Genomic DNA, 23,135 nt, shown 5'->3' with positions numbered 1-23,135 from the left:
ACCCCTACTTTATATATACATAAACTGATTCTTCTCTGCCGTTTCCTGTGCATCAAACCTGAACCCTGCGTGAGCAGGAAGAGGCTAGCTTGGGAGCTAGCTGCCTTGGTCTTGCAGGATTTTTAGGTTGTTGGCCTGCAGATTTGTGGCAAAAGCTTTGTGTGTCTTTTTTAAAAACGTGCCAAGGAACAGTACCAGTGTGATTTGGAGGGGAGAATATATTCCAGTGAGTGTGGTAAAGCATCGGTACTAATATACTCAACAGTATTGCATAGGCTAAGGTACATAGAATGGAAAATACTGACTTTTCCCCATGCTTATGTGGTGACAGTGATGGTGGTTGTGTTTGAAAACAATTAAACAGTGCCTTGGGATGACACCTTTTATAAATTGAAATAAATAAAAATCCACTTATAAGTAAAGTGCTGCCAATTCCCTCACTTTGTTTGGCTGTACAGCATGTAACTATTTATTCTGGATAGGTGAGGCTGATGAAAGCATAAAGGCATAGTCACAAGACTAGTTCAATTTCCTATTGTTTTTCAGTGTGAGAGATTTATTCTTCAGTGTTCTAGTGAACTCATTTATGAAGAGACTGGATGGCTGTGAAAATTGAATTGCATATAAGTTACAATATGTGAAAAAAATGCTAGTAACACAACAGGACTTTAAATGGGTTTACATTTTTTGTTATTGAAGTGCCATTAAATGTAACAAAACAATATAAATACCATTAAAGCTATCAAATTTAATATTGACCTTGAATCTTAAGTCTGATGTGAGTAATTTGATAGTGATTAGTCTTTGTAAATGTCTTATTAGGCTTGTATTCTATATGGAATTACACAGATGTTCTGGACTTTACTAATGTTACCCATGTTTATAGTTAGAAATGTGCATTATGGTGTAAAGGACTGGGGCCTTCTCATCACAGCAAATGTAGCAGCAAAGTCAATTTTGTTTGCTGCTGCTATGCAGCCAGTTGCTGGAGGCAGTAAAGCTGCCATTTAAGAGAGCAAAGCAGCACTGCATAAGCCTATGGGATGTCTAACATCAAATACCCCCTGTACAGTTAAAGCTTCACAAGAGTTTGAGATAAGCTGCGGTCAAATATCCCTGGAATTTAACACAAACAGTGACAACACTTTTGTTCCTGCCAGAAGTTCATGGAAGTCTTTGTGTACAGTGATACACTTTTTTCATTTGTCTCCCACACATTGGCTTGCAAAAGGGTGTATGTTTAATCACCAGTACTATTTCCTTCAGCATCGCAAACCTAAATTTACTGGAAATTCGTGGCCACAGATAGCTTTCATCATCCTTGATGGCTACAGTATAAAGCTCTGTGCGTAGTGGTACAGGAACCTGGAGCATACCTTTGTGGAGGGTGGTTCGTGATCATTAGTACATGTAGGGGCACCTGCCCTGCAGAGTTCAATTAAATTTAGTTTGAGCAGCACAAAGGAGTGCAATGTAGAACTGGCCAGAAGAAGGTAATGGATCGCTGACACCTCTAAGCCCTCTGTTTTATGTAGGTAAAGCAGCTCTTACCCTTAGTAGTTAAAGTAATTAAGGTGAAGAAAAAAAAGTCTGGCTCCCTAAGATTTGTAACAAATGTCTTTCTGAACTGCTAGAGTACAACTTGCTTTCTATTAACACAAGTCTGGCGGACCTTAAGCACATAATGCAAAATGATAGCTCTTAAATGTAATTGTTCTTCTGTCCGCTGTACTAACTGGCAAAATTGGAACCATTTACAGTTTCCATATTCATAGTATTTTGGTTGGATTGAGCATACTTCCTTTAGGAAATAAGTGCTGTTCCACCTAAGGTTCTGGAGACACAGCTATATGCAAGAGTATAAAATGAAGATGATCGCAATTTTTCGTAGTAAAGACTGGACTTCTTTTAAAAAAAACCCAACAACAAAATCTCTACCTGATTTCATAAGGTAAGTTCTGTTAAGAACATATGACATGCAGCTAAAGTAGTACTCTTCAGTGTATTTCACTCTTCATGGACTTTAAAAGCTTTTTTTAAATAGAAAGAGTATTAAAAAACCAAAAAAATTTAAGTCTCAGTCATGTGACAGATGCACAAAGATTGTAAGAGTAATGATGGTAGTACTTAGAAGATACGTATTGCAACACATGTGCCTCAATATTTAAGGGTTAAGATCTTCCCCAAGTATTTGGACTATGTAACTACAATTCATGTTAAGTACCTTGCTGGGAGAGAGGAGTTCGTCAAGCCTGCTCTGAAGACATTGATTTGGTAGTTCACACATTTCTGGCATTTTCATTTTGTGAAAAGTTGGCCGATGGATGCATATATTGTTCCTCTAGCTTCGTAGTAATCCTCCATATTATCATGCAGCAAGGCCCCTGGATTGGAAGCAGAGACTGCGGTTGGGATTTGTCAGTAAGTTTCTGACTATTCTGTAGCACAAACTGGAGCCTGCCCTGTCTTGGCATCCTGCTCCCTTTCTCTGCACAACTGATCTGCATTCCTTCCAGTTCTGTTGGAGATATTTGCAGGTTCATGTCTATGAGTCAGGATTTATCCCACACTTACTTGATTCCTCTAAACTTCTGAGATGCAGTTACAGCCCTGCCTGAGCTCTTGCTTACTGACAGTTATCTGGCTGTAATAGTATCGTTTGCTGGCTCTTAGCAGTGTTCAAAGGTTGTCACTATATTCTGTTCTTCCAGACAGATGCTGCAAGAGTCCATAATACAGATGTAGGACCTGTGGCTTAGCTGCTGTTTTGGCTGAGTTGGGCAAAACTAGTGCAGAGTTATCTTACATAAGGGATAAGAGACCATAACATTATTAAGGTAAAGACACCTGGCATTAAAAAGAAGGCAGTCTAAAAGAAAACGGGAAATCAAATCAAAAGGGAAGTTGATGACTCTCCAAAACCCTGCAAATTGAAGGACATTGACAAAGACTGAGTGGACTTTTGGGAGTAGTGAGGGAATTAGTGATTTGTACACAAACATTTGCCAGTTTTCCATACAACAGCTCTCAATGCCTGTGTTCTCAGTACCGATGGCCAAGTACTCCTCTTTTTGCTTGCCTTCCAGGAAATGTAATTTTGCAGAACTACCATGTCCTGGTCACACAGGTAGAGATTGCATAAACTCAACTGTTTGATAACTATTACAAAAATATGCTTACTCTGTCCTTCACCCATTTTAACAGTTAAGGAAACAAAGCCAGAGAGAACAGTGTTTGTTTAGAGCATATGCTGACTGAAAACCAAAATCAGAAACATAACAACAGGTGAATGTGTTGCCAGTGAGAGAATTGTTTCTGACTGGAGAATAATGATTTACATTAATAAGTACATAGCAGTTGTTGGCACAATTATATTGTCTATAGAATCTATTCTAAATAATTTTTTTGATAAGGCTTTTTTTTTCCCCAAATTAACCTTCTTCTCTATAGAGAATACAGTGTAGGTCTTCAAGATTTTCTTTCTGTGCTTTGCATGTTACTAATTGTAGTAGCAAAGAAAAGAACTCGGTAAAGGAAGCTGTTTTAAATTTTTGGCATAGCAATCCTCTCTGTATGGATGTTCTTGTGTGTATAGAGCTGAGTCGATTGATTTAAAATTCTTTCCCCGTTGATGACAAAATAATAATCTCTATTGAGTTATCTTGTAAGAAAGTTTTCTCCTTTCTGGTGCTCCTTAATAAGAACTTGAGGTAGCCCTATACGAAGTAGTGTCAGGAACTGGTGCGTGTTATAGTGTAAACTTTTCCACACTTTTTATCTAATACTGGCTTTTTTCTTTGCGCTAGGAATTACCTGCCCTAGTAGTGTGATAATATGGTATTAATGAAAATGTGATATCTAGAATTAATAAAGAAAAAAGGAAGTTGGTTTTTTTTTTCTTTTGTGTATTGACTCTGAACCCTTTCTTCTTTTGGGTAGTCTTCAGTCTGGTATCGTTATGGTGTTTTTTATTTTGGGCCTCAGGTTCAAATAAACCCACTTGGATACTGCTAGTTGTATAACAGGGTTGCCTGGGTGTGTTGGGTTTACGTGGCAAGGTTTTGGTAGATGGGGCAGGCTGCAGGGGTAGCCTCTCTGAGTAGAGATCAAGGGCTGCCCATGTGTCAGACAGTTAATTAATAAGATCTGTAGCATACACAGAACTTGAAAGAGAGTCTAAAACTCTTCTACTACTTTGCTGCTGTTGGTAGATACACTTTGCTAAATGGTTCCATGGGTGTCATTTATATGCTTTAATGCTGTCCACATGGAGGATAACATCTACCACTGCTATAGTGTTCTGGTTTTTCCTCAGTGTTCAGGGTGTAGCTCCATACTTTATTTCCTACAAACAGTGTGACGCGTGCTCTGAAGATTGTTCGTGTCTTCATGGGATTTTACTCAAGACTATCGGATCTGTATGTTTCACAAACAGTTGTCTTTTCATGGTATCTCAATGGGAATGGAATATTTTCGTCAGCATTTTAGAAAAAGAAAGAGATGACAGAGAGATGTAAGGCAGGTAAGACATACTAATTTTGGACAATTTGTGCACCCTGTTTTGAAATACCTTTGACCTCTTTGATTTGATTTGGTGTGGGGCACGCTGCACCTCTGACAAACTGAACTGCGGGGTCTTGAGTCCAGCAGTTAGTTGAATGAGGAGCAACAATTAGCAGATACTCAAAGTTTGGTCCAAACAACTTTCAACAACAGATTTGAGGAACAAAAATAATAATTTCTCATTTACTAGGAACTAAGTCAGAAATTCCGGTTAAATTCTTTTTGGTTTTTCATTTTACTCAGCTGGTCTGCAGGTGTAGAGGATTTTGGCCAAGGTTTCAGTACTTGGAGACTACAGTCATAACTAAAACTCCTGGGCACTCATTTCTGTTGGAATGCAGCTGATGTCATGGAAAAACAAGACCTTCGTTGTAACCCCTAACAACCAGAAGTATAGTAAACAGTAAATGTTACCTCCACCAAGATACTCGATTTTAAAGAGACTTGTTAGGATGGTGCCTGTGTGCCAAGAAATATAAACTTTTACTGATTTAAGTACAGTTTTCCTAAAAGTACCAGCTTACCGCTGGGGTTTAGCCATGATTTTCATATGCCTAATAAAACTAGAAATAGTTCTGTTTAAATCTTCAAATACCCAGAATTTACTGTTCTTTCCACCACCTAACAGTTTTACGGTCTTTCACATTAGAAATCAGTGATGGTATGTTAGTTACAAGGGAAATAGCACTGTAATTTTCATGATTTGCAAAACATAGTTTCTTTCCAAGGTATATGTTCCCTCTAATTAAATGAGTGAACTGATTTTTTTTTTCTTGTAGAGTTGTGTAGAACTGTACAATTCAGTTTTTGATTGTGTTTTTGTTTTTGAAAAGTCCATTCTCAGCTTCAAGCTGTGCGTACTGTTTTGCTTTCATAAGGTTACTTATGACTTCCAAGACAATTTAGAGTTGTCATCCAAGCGGCATTCATTCCTTTATGTGATTTGTATGGTTTCATGTTTTTTTTCTCTGATGATAGAAATACAGATACCACACCTGTTGAAAGCCCCACCACTTCGACCTTGACACATAAAGCTTTACTTTCCTTTGTAAGCAGACAGTAATGTGGGGAGAAGGTTGAACAGCCTAACATACAGCGACACATTGTCTTTTTGAGAGCACCAATATAGCTCCTAGTACACTTTTTACGAGAGTTGACCATTAGATATTGTGTACATCTGGTATTCTTTGGCTTAAATCTTGAGGTGGTTGTCAGTTACTTTGTGCTTCTAAAGGGGACATACCTATCTATAATACTGTTGTCATTTAAAGATACTTTTGGCAGGATAGAACTAATGCTTTTTTGCTGGCGTTTCCTTAAGCCATGCTTTTCTTGGCTTAGATGAGGACCTAAAACAACTTCCTGTATAGTGACAGTGGTATAGGACAAGCTTTGTTACTGCATACTTCAAAAACTTAATTTGCTGTAGACTTGACATCCCCTAAGATAACTGCAAATTGGGCTTTAGAAGTAGGAACAGTAGACTAAAAAAAAAAAAAAGTAGCCGAAACATTTGGAAAATATCCAGCCTTTGTACATAGGGCTTGAATGTGTCTGTGGAATATTAGGAGAATTGAGGGTTTTCTTCTGTGGTTCCCTGTGAGTTTCTTGATTTCCACTCAGGTGTCCAGCTCTTTTTTTCTTTTTTCTTTTTTCTTCTTTCTTTTTTTTCCTAAGAGAGGTAGCATAAATTGAGATGTTATCCTGCATCCTCTGATATCTTAAGCTGACTCACAAAACTGATCATTATGTTTACTAACATTTATCCAGCAAAATCATGGGAGTTGATCAGTGGTCTGTGATGAAGTCAAAATACAACTGATTTAGTGATCTCATAGCTTGAGTCTACCCACTATCTTGGAAGAAAACGTTCTACGTTCCACTGCAGAGCTGCGGGCATCCTCTTTTTGTTAGAATTAAAAGATTTATTTCCAGTTGTGACTAATTAAAATGTCTGTTTCTAGTTGTTGTGACTTATCCAGAATATGAAGGAATCCATTCTGTAACTTCTCGGTTTTTTGTCACTACTGGGTGTTCTCATACCATCTAAGTTATAAGAACATCGTTCCCCCTGCTTACCCTGTTGGAATTTAAAGCACAACAATTTTGAAATTAAGAAAATATTGACATCTACGGGCAGGAAAGGAGGACGGGGGAAACATTTTTGGTAGATTTGATTCTTTTTAAATAGTAACTGTTCAGGTTGTTTAGAAGTTAAAAATACTAGAACCAGGCCTAATATTATTGAGCAGACTACAAGCAGGACAGTGAAATTCTATGCAAATGCATGCATGCAAAATCACATGAGTTTCAAACAGCAGTGTTTATTTGCATGATTAAAAAATTGAAACGAATTGCCATTTTTTTCTTTAATCTTGTAGACTCCACAGCGTGCTGACCTCCCCCATGTGCCTGGGCCTGAGCTGCAGAGTCATGTTCAGTTTTGGATCAAAGACAAATGTTAAGTCTACCTTATGACCTGGAAGAGGGAGAGAAACATAGTTTAGATCTTCTGATCATCTTAAAAACATTCGTCTGTTAAATGGCTTGGGGGAAGGAGAGCAGGGAGTCCAGGAGAAAGCCTAAGAGTCAGCTTGACTTTCGAAAGCTGGCTTGGGTATTAGCAGTTAGCACTTCTCTTTATCTTAACTCTCGTAGGTAGGACCTGAAATTTCACTACTTATAATTTTTTTTCTGAAGTTCAAACACTTTTCGGGCAGCCTTTGGGACTTTCTGGGTGTTGTATCCTTACCATTTTTGCTTGCTTACATACCTGTAAAGGACTACATATTCATCTGTATAGTATTGAAATTGGTTACCAATGGCTATAAAAGTTACAGAAGTCCCTAAAACTCTTGATTTAGGGACATAGGAGTTGTACCAAAGGCACTTCTCTTAACGATGAAAGGTTTGAAAATGCCTGCAAGTGAACAGCAGTTGTAACGGTGCTAGTGAAAATAACTGCCTCAGCTCTCCTGAGCAGGTCTTGCCAAAACCTCTGTACAAATTGTTTTATTCAGTGAAATTCATTCAGTAAAATTTGGAGCATGGAAGGGGCATGTTGTGTGGATGTGCCAGGGTTATGTTCTGCCGGAGCACTGTTTCCCCACAGTGGTCTTTTCTGACTGGGGAATGACTCTTCTGTGTAATCTCAACCTGTGCTCCTACTGGAAAGCACACACATTTTAAAGGTTACTGAAAAGAGATGCATAGACAGATCTAGAAGGATTATCAACTCTAATTCAATTCCCTCATCACCCTCCCAAAAAATAATTGCTGACAAAAGTCTGTTTTCCCTGTTAAGAGCATGGACCATCCCCCCACCAACTTCAGACGAAGCTGAGCTGGTTCTAAAATACAATTTTAAAGACTTAAAACTTGTTTGCTGTGCAGAACCAAAGTATGGCAGAAGTCTTGTGAGAATATTTCATGTTTCTCATTTCCTCCTCATTCTACCAAATTTGTAAAATTTGCTTTTGTCCTTTTGTAAGGAGCTGAGGGAACACTGCTGACAAAGAATGGGAGTTTTTATCAGACATACAGTATCCAGAGGTAAAATAAACTGGAGTGAGTCAGAAGTTTGAGCAGTTTATAGAATCATAGAATCATAGAATGGTTTGGGTTGGAAGGGACCTTAAAGATCATCTAGTTCCAACCCCCCTGCCATGGGCAGAGACACCTTCCACTAGACCAGCTTGCTCAAAGCCCCATCCAACCCGGCCTTGAACACTTCCAGGGATGGGGCATCCACAACTTCTCTGGGCAACCTGTTCCAGTGCCTCACCACCCTCATAGTGAAGAATTTCTTCATTATATCTAATCTAAATCTATCGTCTTTCAGTTTAAAGCCATTACCCCTTGTCCTATCACTACATGCCCTCATAAAAAGTCCCTCTCCAGCTTTCTTGTAGGCCCCCTTCAGGTACTGGAAGCCTGCTGTAAGGTCTCCCCGGAGCCTTCTCTTCTCTAGGCTGAACAACCCCAACTCTCTCAGCCTGTCCCCATAGGAGAGGTGCTCCAGCCCTCTGGTCATCTTTGTGGCCCTCCTCTGGACTCGCTCCAACAGGTCCATGGTCCTTCTTATGTTGCGGGCCCCAGAGCTGAACGCAGTACTCCAGGTGGGGTCTCAGTAGAGCAGAGTAGAGGGGGAGAATCATATCCCTCGACCTGCTGGTCATGCTTCTTTTGATGCAGCCCAGGATACGGTTGGCTTTCTGGGCTGCAAGTGCACATTGTCGGGTCATGTTGAGCTTCTCATCAACCAACACCCCCAAGTCCTCGTCAGGGCTGCTCTCAATCCATTCTCCGCCCAGCCTGTATTTGCCCCGACCCATGTGAGGACCTTGCACTTGGCCTTGTTGAATCTCATGAGGTTCTCATGGGCCCACCTCTCAAGCCTGTCCAGGTCCCTCTGGATGGCAACCCTTCCCTCCAGCGTGTTGACCACACCACACAGCTTGGTATCATCAGCAAACTTGCTGAGGATGCACTCAATCCCACTGTCCATGTTGCTGACAAAGATGTTAGCGCCAGTCACAATACTGACCCCTGAGGAGTGCCACTTGTCACTGGTCTCCACTTGGACATCTAGCCGTTGACTGCAACTCTTTGAATGCGACCATCCAGCCAATTCCTTATCTGCTGAGTGGTCTATCTGTCAAATCCATGTCTCTCCAATTTAGAGACAAGGATGTCGTGTGGGACAGTGTCAAATGCTTTGCACAAGTCCAGGTAGATGATGTCAGTTGGTCTTCCCTTATCCACCAACGCTGTAACCCCATCGTAGAAGGCCACCAAATTTGTCAGGCACAATTTGCCCTTAGTGAAGCCATGTTGGCTGTCACCAATCACCTCCTTATTTTCCATGTGCCTTAACATAGTTTCCAGGAGGATCTGCTCCATGATCTTGCCTGGCACAAAGGTGAGACTGACCGGCCTGTAGTTCCCCGGATCTTCCTTTTTTCCCTTTTTAAAAATGGGGGTTATGTTTCCCCTTTTCCAGTCAGTGGGAACTTCACTGGACTGCCATGACTTCTCAAATATGATGGATAGTGGCTTAGCAACTTCACCTGCCACTTGTCACCTGTCCCTGCCCTCCCTTTAATTCTGACCCATAAGCTCTCGGTTGGCTCCTCATCCGTCCCCAGGCAGAGCTCCCTGCACTCCAGCTGGTCACTGACATAGAGGGTGACACCTCCTCCTCGTGTCCCCTGCCTGTCCTTCCTAAAGAGCCTGTATCCCTCCATCCCAACACTCCAATCGTAGGAGCCATCCCACCACGTCTCTGTGATGCCAATAAGGTGGTAGCCCTGCAGGCATGCGCACGTCTCTAACTCCTCTTGTTTATTCCCCATGCCATGTGCGTTTGCATAGAGGCATTCAAGTTGGGCCCCTGATGAAGCTGTCTTACTGGCTGGAGTTCCTTTGTGCTGCTCTTCAGGTGCTCTCCTGCTGACCTGTGTTCCTTCTCCAGGCTCTGGGCATCTATTGCTGGCCCTGGCATCAAACTGGTAGGAGTGGGATGGATTGAGGTTCCCCTCCCCCAGCAACTTTCCTTTATTTTTGTCTCTCTCAATGAAGTGTACTCCTTAAAGATAATAAATTGCTGTGGGTTTTGGAAATTGATGTGTCCTCAGTAGTGAGAGTAACTATAAGTTCTATTAAAAATGAAGCCAGCTGCTTCCTGTATATCTACTGTTTTCTCAAAATTGGGAGCTTTTCTGGTTATCACTATGCCCAGAGCAGTATCCTGTGCTTTATGGAATATAAACTGTTGTATCCCTGATATAATAGCTTAAAACAAACAAAGCCTGTTGTTTACACACTTGTGAAAATTTCTCTTATTTAAGCAATTTACAGAGGTTCTGACAAGAAAATTCTCAAAATAAGATATTTAAAAGCTCTGTTAAATCGGTCCTTGGAAGGATGGTACAGCACTGTCTGTGATTGCCAGTTGCTTTCTCCAGTATTAAATAAGCCAAACAATGGACTTAATGGTTGTGGACTAATGAACTAATGGTTGTGGGGTTTTTCTTGGCACTAGGTATACATTGCCCTTCACTGTAAATAATCTCTTAGGTCTTTGCTATACTTCTAAGTAGCACAAGATTGCAAGCCTTAAGCATTTAAAAGCTGAGGCAGAAACCTTAAAAAGTAATAATTGCTTAAAAACATTTTTAAAAACTATTTTATTCTCAATTTTTTTATATTGTCACCTTTTTGTGGGTTTTTAGGTATTCATATTTTCCATCTTTTACTTGTACATTTGGGGTAAAAAAAATGCTGAAAATTACAGTCCTTATTAGTGTTATGATTCAAACAGGATTCAAATATCAAGAAAAGTGCCAAGCATCAAAGGTTCAAGATTGAATGAGGAGAACTGGCAGGGTGATGTATAAGCTAAATGGTTTCTTTCCGTAATGACACCATGTTCCAGTTGCTTGCAGGTGTTTATATATGACCATACTTCGTTAATATTTTCTAATAAATGTTTAGCATTTCTATTTTCTCTAGTTCCAGCATCATTTTTCACCACTCCTTTCAGAAATCTTTGACTTTTTTTCTCCACTTAGTGTTTGACATACTCACTAAACAAGAAATTTCTGTTTTAATGCTGCTGGTTATTGCTTTTTGCTGTGTGGTCTTGCTGCCTCGACACTAGCAAGTTGTACTGGCCTTATCTTCTCCAGTCACAGTTTTAAAAAAGGAATTAATATATTGTGTAAATCATGGGAGAACAGCAGTTAAAACATACAGTTCTCCAATTCGAGATTTTCAGTTACTTCCCAGCCAGCCAATGTATTTGAACTAGGACTGACAGCAATTATCCTGAATTTTCATCCTACTCCCCTTTATGCAGAAGAATTGCTCTCTGCTTCCTAAATATTATCTGAAATGAACATTGTTTTAGAAAATGGTAGGGCCAGAAAATACAGAAAATAAGATCATGTGCATTTTTCGTATGGTGGATTTTGAATAAAATGCAGGTATTTAGTAGTCAAGATATTTGTTTATCAACACCCAGTGCAAAAAAATCCCAAACCTCACCAAGGAAGTAACAGCCTCACATCTCTTTCAAAAACAGAAAAGCTCTTAAAATTGAAGTTCAGCTAAGAGCTCTTATGGAGAAGCGGGAAGTAGAAGACAAGTCAGTTTATTTTCTCATGATTGTGTGTTCGTTCTTCAGTCTAAATATTTTAACAATTCTGATTATGAAGATAACAGGGAACATGACTAAATGAAGAAGGTGGTGCTGTTCTCACTGTCATTTTTCAGCTTGTAACTATACATACAGTAGAGTTACATGCCATACAGTTTTCTCTTATACTACTTGCTAAATGCAAGTAAAATGTATAAAGAATAAATGTTAGTTTACTCTCTGTAAATATTTCTTACTTGAGCTGTATCTCAAGAAACAGTGCTATTTTCCTGGATTTCTTTTGTTTTGTTTTCTCTGTTCAGAACAACCACATCATTAGCTTTTTGCTGATAACCCAAGGTGAAGTAGCTCTGATCTACTCTGTCTCTCCACTTCATGCTATCTGTAATCATGATCAAACATATGGATTATCTTAATATCATGTGAGCTTCAAATGAAATTATGCCTTTTAATTGTAGTCAGTAGAAGATCTAAGGCTATAGATGGCTACATAAAGGAACAGAGAGAAATATTAAACAAATACTTATTGGTTAATGTATTGGTATCCAAGTGAAGACCAGGCAAAATGTTCTGTTGAAGATAATTAAGATAAACTTAGATATTCTACTAAGATTTGTGTTTTAAAATATATTCAAATATGATCAAATTGTTGCACATTTGCTACTGTTTTTCAGGTTTGTCTCAGCTAATGACTTTCCTAGTGGAGTTAGATCCAAGAGGCAGGGAGTTTAGAGTTCAAGGTGGCTTGATGTGTGTCTGAAGTAGAGAGGGAGATGTTTTCACAGTCTTTTCTGGTCTCCTGGTCTCTTTTGGCTGAAGTTTATCCATGAAGAAATTAACACTTCTGCAGAATTTGATCTTAGATTTCTGGCAGTAGATATGTAACCAGTAGTTTTCCTATTGCTGCCTGAATTGTTTCTTTTCTGATTCCAGTGTAGGTCCCTTCTGTCTTTGCCCTATTCTTACCTGTAAGTGTAGTTGCCAAAATCTCAGTACTTCATCTCTGTTTTCTGAAATTTTAGTTGCTTTCAACTGAAATGATTGAGCACCTTTTGATATCTTGTCCTTTCTGGGCTTTTGTATTTCTAGCCTCTTGTAGTTGTCCTTTTACCTCTTTATCCTTTTTCTTTTAGCACGTCACTTGGAGTATTTTTCTCCTTACTCTCTCTAGCATTTTGTGAGAAATCCCGATAGCTTGATCCTTGATTCCTTTTCCTTCTCTGGATAATCTTTCTTCAATTTCTGTTTCTATACAGACAATGGTAAGATCTTCCACTTTTCCTAAGACTTATCCTCTTTGTCTGGAGTAAAGTCTCAGCCTTTCTTGCTGATATTTTGCAGGCTAATCTCTGGGTTAAAAAGTTCGAAAGACTTCCTATCTTCTTCATCTTAGTCATCCATCCATCTTTAGCTGCTATGGACAAAACAATTGTTCTTGTTGTTTGGGCCTAGCTGCACCTTTGTTAGAGAGATCCTCATACCTTGGACACACGTGAGTCTCGCAGTTATTTTTTCTGCACAATTAATCATAAACACTGCCAAGAAAAAACCCTCTTGTGTAAAGAGCTCCTTTGGCATGATACCTGTTAATTGCATAGTACAGTCCAGCTGTAAACAGGTTATGTTTTGACCATGTCTCTGCGGCGTTCTTTGTGGTCTCCTGTCTTCTGCTTAAGAATTGAAGCACTTTTGGGGTAGCTCTGTCTTTGCTGTGTATTTGTGTAGCACTTAACACAGATAGCCTGGACCATGAACAGGTGTTCTTGTTATTGTGGTAATAAAAATAATAGATAAGAGTAAGTAAATGTAATGCACAGAAGACTAGAGTTGGGGCAGGATACAAGGAGCCTCTAGTATACTCCACATGCATGGTCTACAGAGGCAAAAAAAAAAAAGTGATGGGGGTCCCCTGTAGCATTTTCCGTACAGATCAGTGGAATACCCATTAACACTATGAGTAACTTCACAAACAGTAGATGGATAATGGATAAATGATGCCTAAACGGAGGACACAACTGATATTAGCTCTTGCAGTGGTGATACTGACTTTATCAGTAGTGAGTGATCTGAACACTCTTCTCACACTATACGCTTTTAGCACAGAAGAAAATTGGACCATGTGCCATCTCTTAATCAGTCAGTATAAAATGAGAGATAAGATCAAGTAATGAGATTCTGAATAAGATCCAAATTTCAAACATCCCAAGAGTCAGCGAGCTTATGGTCCTATCACTTTAGGCTGAATACACCTTTGGATGTATGTTTCACAATCCAGATTGCATCCTGAGGACAATCTGAAGGTGACAGTAGCGGTTGGAGACAGGTTTGCAGGAGTATTTTTAAGAACAGATTTCTGATGTGGTAAATTGTTTGTAGATCTGCTAAGTACCTTCCAGCCAGTGTAATTTTGTTACTGGTAAACACTGACCAAAGGTCCCATGTTCATTTGTCAGAATTATGGCTGTTTGCTATAAAACTATAGCTTCAGTAGTTGTCCACATCATTCAACGTATGTGTTAAAAGCACAACAAAATAAAAAGTTTCTACTGCTTCCCAGAACATAATATCCAAAACATCTCACTTGCTCTTCAAATCAAGCATTATATGTCCTCTTCCAACAACACAGCGTACACTACTAAATAGAAGTCAACAATTATCATGCAGATCTCCTGTGATCCCAAGCGTGTAGGAAGCCGATGCTCTAGCTGGCTGTGCTGCTCATATTCAGCCCCCAGCATCCCTGAGAGTCAGCGCACGTGTGTATATGTGTGTGTTGTTAGGGGGCCGCTGTAAAACACACTACAAATAAAGATAATGCCCCACCCCGTTCTATCTGAGTTTTCCTGACTCACGCAGGTGCCTTCCACATAATCCTGTAAAGTCTTTGATGTTTATCACGAGGATGTTTCTCTTAAATTTATGTTAGGTCAGACAGAGGTTGAAGTGCCCTGTCTGAAAACCTGCTTTACACACCTCTGGCAGTTTAATGAAAGACTCGCGTTGTCACATGATGGTTTGCTCTTGCAGCGTTATGTGACAGGCCAGGTAAGACTGAAATGCATACTTGTTTTTTCACTTGAATTAACTTCTGTGCACAATAGTTCTGAGTAGATGTGGTGTTCTTCCCATTTATTCCTGGGGCTATTTATATGTTTTGCTTACTGGCAGTCAGGATATTATTAATGACAGTTGTGAACATGACTACAGGCAGAACCACTGCATCAGTGCCTCTCATAAAACTGAGTAACTGACATGAGATTGTTTCAGACTTCCAACACCGCAAGTTCTCCAAAATAATGTTTTCCGAGTTTAGAATGAATGAACAAGTGCTCTTGTATCTAGCTTAAATATCTAGTGAGATTTTATCTGAAGAGTATTGGGTAGTTCTAGGTACACACATAGAAATATCACTAAATCTGTATCACGGTGATTGAAGGGAATTTATGGCTCAAATCTCAAGAGCAGGCAGAAGGCCAGTGCTTAAGATGTGTACCAATATCTCCTGAAAGGTTGTGACCAAAACTGTGTAAGGTCTTGTACCTAAGGAATTAATGGAGGCCACTGCTGCTCAAAATGCCTGATTTACACTGACTACCTGTAGCAGAGTGGTTTGAATGAGAATATTATGTTGTGTTCATTGGGGAAGGCCTAATTCTTCATTTGACTGCTATGGGTCCTAAAAAAGGAAGGAAGGTAACTGTGTGACAACTCTTATCACCTGGCAGGTTGCAAAGTACCGAGCATAGGGCTGCCAAACTACTTGTCTTTGCATACAACACTGCATAAGAGGCTGTAGGTCACTGCGAACTTTCTTGTCCTTCCTGTGAAGGTTCAGGTATTGGTCATCGCTAGAAGCAAGATCACAGATTAGGTGGTCAGTGGCCTGGGTTATCCTGTTTCTGTGGCAATGAGGGTCATGAAGAAATATTAGTCAGTCAAGAAAGCCAAAAGTTGTCACTGCTTTACAGGTCAAATTTTGGTGTGCATCTGTTTTTGTTTGACTTCCTGAGCATACATGCTGTCTTTACTATGCAATTTGGAAGCTGGAATTTAGATGATGCAAGGCAGCAGGTTTTAATTTCTCATGGTTTTTGCTTCTTTTTAAAACCCAGAAGAAGCATATTTGAAGTTTAGATTCCCTTTCCTAGGTTGTTTGCTGGGGACTGAATGGAATATTACTGAATACCAGAGAGGAATTCACATTAAACAACATTCATTTTCAGACTCTTCACACAGAATTGTTTAGGCTGGAAAGGACCGCTTGAGATCATCTAGTCTAACCCCAAACTTACCTCATCATCCAAACGTTAATCTAGAAATAGACTGATGTGGGCCAAATCTATTATCAGTCAGTGCTGTATGCTTTTTCTTTACCCGGTCTTTACACCAGGCTTTTAAACAGACACACAATAAAAGAAGCTGTAATTGTAATAATCACAAGAGTTTTTAGAAATGAGGGGTTTTTTTGAGTGGAGTCACTCCTGCTTGTGCAGTCTTTTAATTCATGTACTTAGATTTACTTAACAAAAACAAGATAGGCAGTGTGTCTGTGACAAGTGGTTAGTACAAAGCATTTTGTATGGTGAATTTGATGTTCACAAGGCCAGCTTTTCCTGCTAAATTGTGACAGTGTATCGGAGTTTACATGTGCAAAACCCCGTCATATTTCAGTCCTGGGTTCTTTGCTCTGCCGGTGAGCCTCAGTCTATTTCTGCTTTGTTAGATGTCTTCCTCTTACAATACTGGTCCAAGACATGCTTTAGGAGAACAATGTAATAACTTGGATATAAGTTTGATATTAATATTCAAGTTTCCAGCACCTGTTTATCAGTGCTGACTCCTTGCTTGTGGATTTGAAATTCTCAATAGCAGTCTTAGGATCTGCCCAGTTAAGTATATGCATTATTAATTCTTTTTCTGCAGCATGGTGATGTATTAGACGCATCACTTTTGGCTTGTGTGCAGTCTTAGGTACAGTCTTTGGTCATCAGGTTAAGTACAGATCTTTGTAACTGAAGCCTTTTACTGGAGAGAATTTTTCAGTCTGCCATTTGCTGTAAACCTCTTTGTAGTAGCAGCATTATTTTAATCCACATCACTGCTCAGCTGCCTGACTGCTGACATAAAGGAGGACCTGGTAATACAAATGGCAGGGGGTGTCAGGGGCTGCTCCTTTTGGCCATGGTGTGGTCTAGTCAGCTTAGGCCAACTTAGAAACTACACCCGAACAAAACCACTTGCAGTCAAACAAAAAGCTGCTTCTACAGAAATAAAGGCAAAAGTACATGGATGTGACTTAAGCACTAGAGTGCTCTCTCTCACTCCCTGACTAGATAATTTGTCAGTGGTGAAAGATAGAGGCTTTTGGTTTGAGCTACAGACTTCTTTCTCCAGTACCTTTCAGTAGGTAGACAGAGTTTATGCAGAGTGCAGTACTTTCACCCTTGCATTTAGGCTAACTGGAACTATCTGCTGGACATTTGCTGCTTTGTTGCAGACAGTGCCTAAGATTGCAGGCATGAGTCCTGGTCAGTTGGGAAAGACTAAATTAGAGAATATTTGGTTTACATGTGAGGAGTGATCATTCACCAGTTGGACTGGTGACTCCAGTTGCAACATTGTTAGTAGTCAGTATAGGCAATATAATTGCAATAAAGCATGTAAAGGAAAGAAGTCTGCATTGTAGTCAGGCAGCTTTTAAGGTAGCATTACAGCTAATGTTCAAAGATTAACCACAGACTTTGTGTGCCAGCAGTTGATCACTTCCTGTGATAGCTCATGTTTTAATGTGTATTAAACAATACCAAAAGCAGTGGTTTCCACCACAAGAACACTGTGAACTCTCAGACTTTCTTACAGGCCATACAACAGAAACAAATTTGGCATTTTCTCTTAATGGTGGTTCCTGGCACTGGTTGCCAAATGCTGCCAAATTCCAGACTATGATTTGGGAATCAGCGCTACAGAGAGTGATTGGAAAAATGTTAGAAAGATAGTGAGCCTAAGTCTGTAATATGGAAAGAAGAAAACAAATACAGTCCTCAGGGCGTTTGACCTAGAGAGGAATTCTGTGTTGTTGAAGATCATTGTTACTAGATGGCCAGATGCATCAGCGCCCAGCTGCTCTGCTGACCTGGGTGCTGCCCGTCTTGTGTATTTGACAGCTGTAAGACTATACTATATAATTAGTGACTTCCCTATATGCAAGTGAGCTGATCTGTTTCTCCAAGCCCAAGGAAGGCTCTGAAATACCCATTGCATTTGTTCCTTTTTTGAGTAAAGTTGAATCCTTTGGCAGAAACCCAGTGGAAATGTCAAAGATGGTCACCTCCTGCACTGCCATCGGTGAATGCTCCTGGGGGCTTTTTTCCTGCAGGCTCTGACTTCAGAATCTGATACAAGAAGCTTTTTCTTCCCTCCTGCCCGGCCTGCTTCTCTCCTAGCCTCTTCTAGGAAATGCCTGGAGATTTGCAGGATGCGTTGGCTTTGCACCTCAAACCTTCCTATTCCTAGTTACACGCTATCAAAAAAGTGGATGAGAAGGAGAGAGGGTGAGCAAAGTTACACGTATGTTCATACCTACCCTTTTGTAGAGCTGGCCTCAGGCTAAGACGAAGGGCTTGGGAGGTTTGAGACCTCGTGGATGCTTCTTGGATTCTTTTCCCACTGTGTCATTTCCTTTCAGTGGCATCTGGTCCTTCAAGCTCACCTGGGTGTGTTCACAGGTAGCCAGACCTGTATTGTGAAAGAGAAATTAGACACTTAACCTTGGCAATAATTAACTCCCATAGCCTTGTTTGCTACCTCTTTGTCATGCATTTATTGTCCTTTGTTTGCTCACTTCTGAGGAAATTCTTTTTGGCATTTCATCAGATTTTTATGAATCTGAGCAAGTGAAGAATTAAACCGTGAGGCTCAGGTGCAGAGGAAGGGTTTCTTTCTTTCCTTGGCAATTCACCTGGATAAACATGTATCGGGGATAGGTGGAGCTCAGCGGCAACGATAGCGGTGTGGAAACATAATAAACAGGTTTCACGTAGTGTTTCTTGCTAAGAGTCTGCTTGAGAAACCCCTAATCCTGTCTTCCAGAACGATAACCTTGTTGTCCGCAGCGGGGTGAGGAGGACTGGGTGAATTGCTCTGCTCTTTGTGTAATCTGTGCTGAGCCCTGCAAAACGGTAACTGGAAATCTCCCCTTGCCAATACTGACACGTCAGGGCAAATAACCACAAGAACGATGAGCCTGGCTATTTAACTGTTGTGCTCCCTGACAGAAAATGGTGAAAGCCATCATCTTGAATGTGCGAATGCTCTCAATTATTTTAATCCTTATTAAAAAGAGTGTCTTTTCCAAGGTGACTCTTTAACTCGGGCCTCTTGCTTTGTATGTTGTGTGCCCGCCCCCCACCCCCCTCTCTGCTTTGCAAAACATTGGTGTCTGCTAGCAAAGCGTTGCTTGCCAGCTAATAAAAAGGAGCAGTTCACATCTGCTGAGGGATACTTTACTTAAGCGTATGGGAGTGAGGCTTGATCTTTGTGATTTAAAAAAAAAATATTTATTTTTGAGTGGAATGTCATATATGTCTGGCTCTTTTGTGTACACAAGAATACTTTTTTTGTCTATTTTGCATTGGGGACTATATTAGAAGTCAGACTTGGGTCTGTGTTGAAGCACTCCAAATTGACTTTCCTATACAATCAAGTTCTCCTTATCTACTACTGCATGTGCAGCAGTGAATTGCTTCTCTGTAATTTCCCATAAAAACATTTCAAGAGAACTCAGATGTACTTAGGCTGCGGTTTCAAGGAGCAAAGTGAGCTGATGTACTAGCCCTTTCACCCAGGGCTTTGCTCCTGTGACATACCTTGCTCTAGTTTCTGTGTTCACTGTACCCAGCTAAAAAAATAATCCCTGGACAGTTTTCTCATCTTCTCCCTTTGCACTGGCTTCAGTGCTTATGTGGTCTTCTGTTGAGCCATTATATGCACTAATGCAGAAGAAAGTACATGCGACAAAACAAGTCATTAACTTTCTGTAGGGTTAGCATGCTGAAATGGCTCAGTGCAGGGTTCAGTGAACAGAGAAGTTAATATGAGCACCTGAGTAGGGATCATGGGATGATGTCCAGCATTTAGAGTGCCTTGAAAGTTGAAATTGATTCTCTGTGTGTCTGTTGATGCTGCTATCAAAGATGCTATTTTGAGATGTCATTTTCATGTGTGAACTTAGTGGACTTACTGAAACTGCAGTCCAGCAGTCCTATCCTGTTTTGAAATGCATATTACTCCAGATGGTGTCTTATTGATGTCTTGCATAATACTACTTGAATTTCGTTATTGCTGACATTTTTCAGACACTGTCAGAGAATTTGGACGACTTGTAGCAGTAACCTTCAAGGTGAATAAATCTACCTAACTTATTCTACTGAAGAAAAGATAATATTGATGTGATTTTAGTCCATCTAGTTATCTTTTTTTGTCTCTGTACTTGTCTTAGTATTACTTCATACTTGTGTCTCCTTTCACATTAGTGTATACTGTTTGTTTATGTCATGGTCCCCAATAAATAGGTTATTTTGCTTTTGAAATTCCTGAAATGGATCCTGAATGAAATTGAAGACTCGCATTCTTGGTGTAGGTTTGAGGTGGTAGCAGGTGATCTGACTGGAACATATGTCAGTACCGTACATACAGTAGGATTCTTATAATAATGATCAGTGGACTAATTGAATCATTCCATGTTTTCTGTGATGTTTTCTCCTTATTGACAATATCACAGGAGAAGTGATTTTGGAACTTTAAAATGCTTTTCTTATTATAGAAGTCAGATTAAGTTTTTTCAAAATTTTGTTTTCTTCCTTTATTCTCATCCTGTACATGTAAAGAGGGAATGGTGTTCTTAACACGAATATGAATTTGAGCTAACTGAAGAAGGGTTTGCCAGAAAGGCTTTTTGCTTTTGTACTAACTACACCAGTTGGTCTAATGAAACCAGAATTGCTACTTTCTACAAACTTTTCTTGTTTAAAGTATCGGTGAAAGGTGGACGTTTTCTTTTATTCATGCATTTGATTTAACATGTTTAGAGGTGAACATAGCTTTTGATCCAGGGTTTAAAAATAAAAAAGCAAACTGCCTCAAAATGCAAACTGAACTTTGAACTTAGAAGTAGATCTACTGACTTTAATGTATCTATTTAAGCTTCTTGCTAAACTGCAGTCATGAGATGTATCTACAGGTAGTTCTGGTATTTGTTGTGGAGCCAATTAAAAAAGTGGATATTAGCTCCCTTCCCTGCACTGCACTACACAGCCCCTTCAGTGCCAGCCTAAGGGTTTATGGTGTCATGCAGTGAAATAGTTTACTGTAATAATCCAGGCTAAAAATAATCTGAAAAAATGTGGCATGAGACGATAATAAGTAGCTGAAGGTAAGCAAGGTTGGCAATTTTTCAAGCCTGCTTTGCTGCAGTCTTCTGTACAGAAGCACCATGTAACTGCCCTCACAGTGATCATTCCCATCCATGAGCAGTGCCGAAATGGCTGTGGCGGTCTTTGTGGCGTCTTCACCCAGTGCTTACTGGTGTCCTCTAAAAGGTCACTTCTGTGATGCACTTCTCCCCTTCTCTGTTCAGTTGGGTCGGCACAACTCTTCCGGAGGCCACCTGTGAACTGGGTCAAGAAACATAAATGAATTTAAAAACCCTGTATAAAAAGGAAAAAAGGTGGGGTTTAAATTTTGACCGGTTCCCTAGCTTGACACGTGGCACTGCAGAAATAGTACTGATGTGACCTGCTCAGGTTGTCAGTGCTGCACAGGGAAACATCTGTGGAAGCACTGCCTGAGCTGGCAGGGGTGTTTGATAAATGAGAAGGTCCTGAGTCGCTGGAAGTGTATATTAAAACTTTCAAGTATTAAAAGCATATATGTAAAAAATGGCATATTTTACGGTATTTCTGCCATTTACTGAATATAAATGTATATATTTTTATATATATAATATATAAAAGAAGATTTTCTGGCAGCCAAAATGCTGTACACCCAATTTTACTTAAGCGTTGGGAGTCTAGCATAAGCTCTCTGTTTAAGAATGTTTAAGCATGATGATGTGGATACACAAAGTAACTGCAAAGCATCCAACAAACCACCTCTTAATCTGTAGTGTGCAGCTCAGGCTCTAATGTTTTACAGCCCCATTCAATATGGACATTCACTTGACTTCAGACTTTGTGCGTACTGGACACAGGAAAAATGAGCAGTAAACTTTATAGATCAGAAATTAAAAGACAGCCAACACGTGTAGTAAAAAAATTCAAGTATGTCAATTGTTAGAGTGGAAAAACAGATTTTCACTTAAAACTCTTCTTTCACATCTGAAAAGTAATTATTTCTAATTGACTTTTTAGTAAAAAATCATGTTTCCTTAAGTGCTGTAATTATTCTGTGTCCAAATTCTGCACTTGGCAAAAGTAACATTTCCCATGAGAATGGGTGTTGATTGTCTTACATCCACATCTCGGTGTGCATTGCCTGCTGCATTTGCTCGGAGTTTCATGTGTTTGTAGCATTCTTAATTTCTGCCCCAAACTGTGCTGTGGTGTTCATGACTGTAAATATGCAGTGCATCGGCTTCAACTTTGTTTCATGACTGTTTCTATGGATTTATGTTTGTTTAAAATAATAAAGATTGACTCAACATAGTACTCTGAAAGTTATTAATGGTTTGTCTGTAGGCCATTACATCATGAAGAAACCAAAGCATGCTTTGAGAGCATTTCCTTTTTTCTCTCAGGATTGCTGACATACAAAATACAGCTGTTTAGCAGTGCATGTAATATTCACTAGCAGTACCAGATAAGAGCAAACAGTACAGGAGAAATGCAATATTGAGAAAAGCTTCAATTTTCTTTTTAAGAGAAGAAGAGCTATTCGTATCTCTGAATACAGATTTTAGTAAAAAAATAATAGTATTAGAATGGGATAAAGCTGTGCATCAGAATTTCGTGAACTGCTCATAACCTGTCAGTATTGCTGTTTTCTAGTATTTTCCGTGTAATAATTAATATTTTGTGTGCGTCTGATTCTTGAGTCAGTGTATGTCACCAAACAGCTATACTTAATACTTCATTTATGTATTTGAACGTGCAGTGCCCAGTTGATATGCACGTAGGATGCATAAAATGTAAGTGTTGATTTGATAGTAATTGCAAATTGCATTGCTTTTTCCATTGCTTTCCACTCCCACATCAGCTCCTTCTGCATCAAGGTTAGATAAGCACATGGTGGGATGGTGAATGTAGGAGCTTCTTTTGCAGTTGGTATCTTGTGTGCCTCTTTGTGAGTAAATATAGAAACCAAAATTGCTTTTATCCAGATTAAATTTTAGAGACATCTATGAATGAGTAAATGGCAA

The 23,135-nt window shown here is 39.7% G+C and overlaps 1 protein-coding gene and 1 long non-coding RNA gene across 8 annotated transcripts in view; one reads left to right on the top strand and one right to left on the bottom strand.

Annotated features, from left to right (window-relative positions):
* Positions 1–23,135, top strand: part of RAD51B (RAD51 paralog B) — a 466,410-nt gene that overhangs the window by 174,716 nt on the left and 268,559 nt on the right. The window lies entirely within an intron of this gene.
* LOC143162838 (uncharacterized) lies at positions 6,962–18,864 on the bottom strand. Its single transcript, XR_012995801.1, has 3 exons — positions 18,681–18,864; positions 18,306–18,457; positions 6,962–7,042 (listed from the first exon to the last, which is right to left on the bottom strand). It is a non-coding gene; the product is annotated as an uncharacterized LOC143162838 (long non-coding RNA).

Source organism: Aptenodytes patagonicus, chromosome 7 (assembly GCF_965638725.1).
Source record: "Aptenodytes patagonicus chromosome 7, bAptPat1.pri.cur, whole genome shotgun sequence".
In the NCBI taxonomy this organism is placed as follows: domain Eukaryota; kingdom Metazoa; phylum Chordata; class Aves; order Sphenisciformes; family Spheniscidae; genus Aptenodytes; species Aptenodytes patagonicus.
The sequence above is the reverse complement of the archived record's forward strand: the minus strand, read 5'-3'. Positions and strand labels throughout refer to the sequence as shown.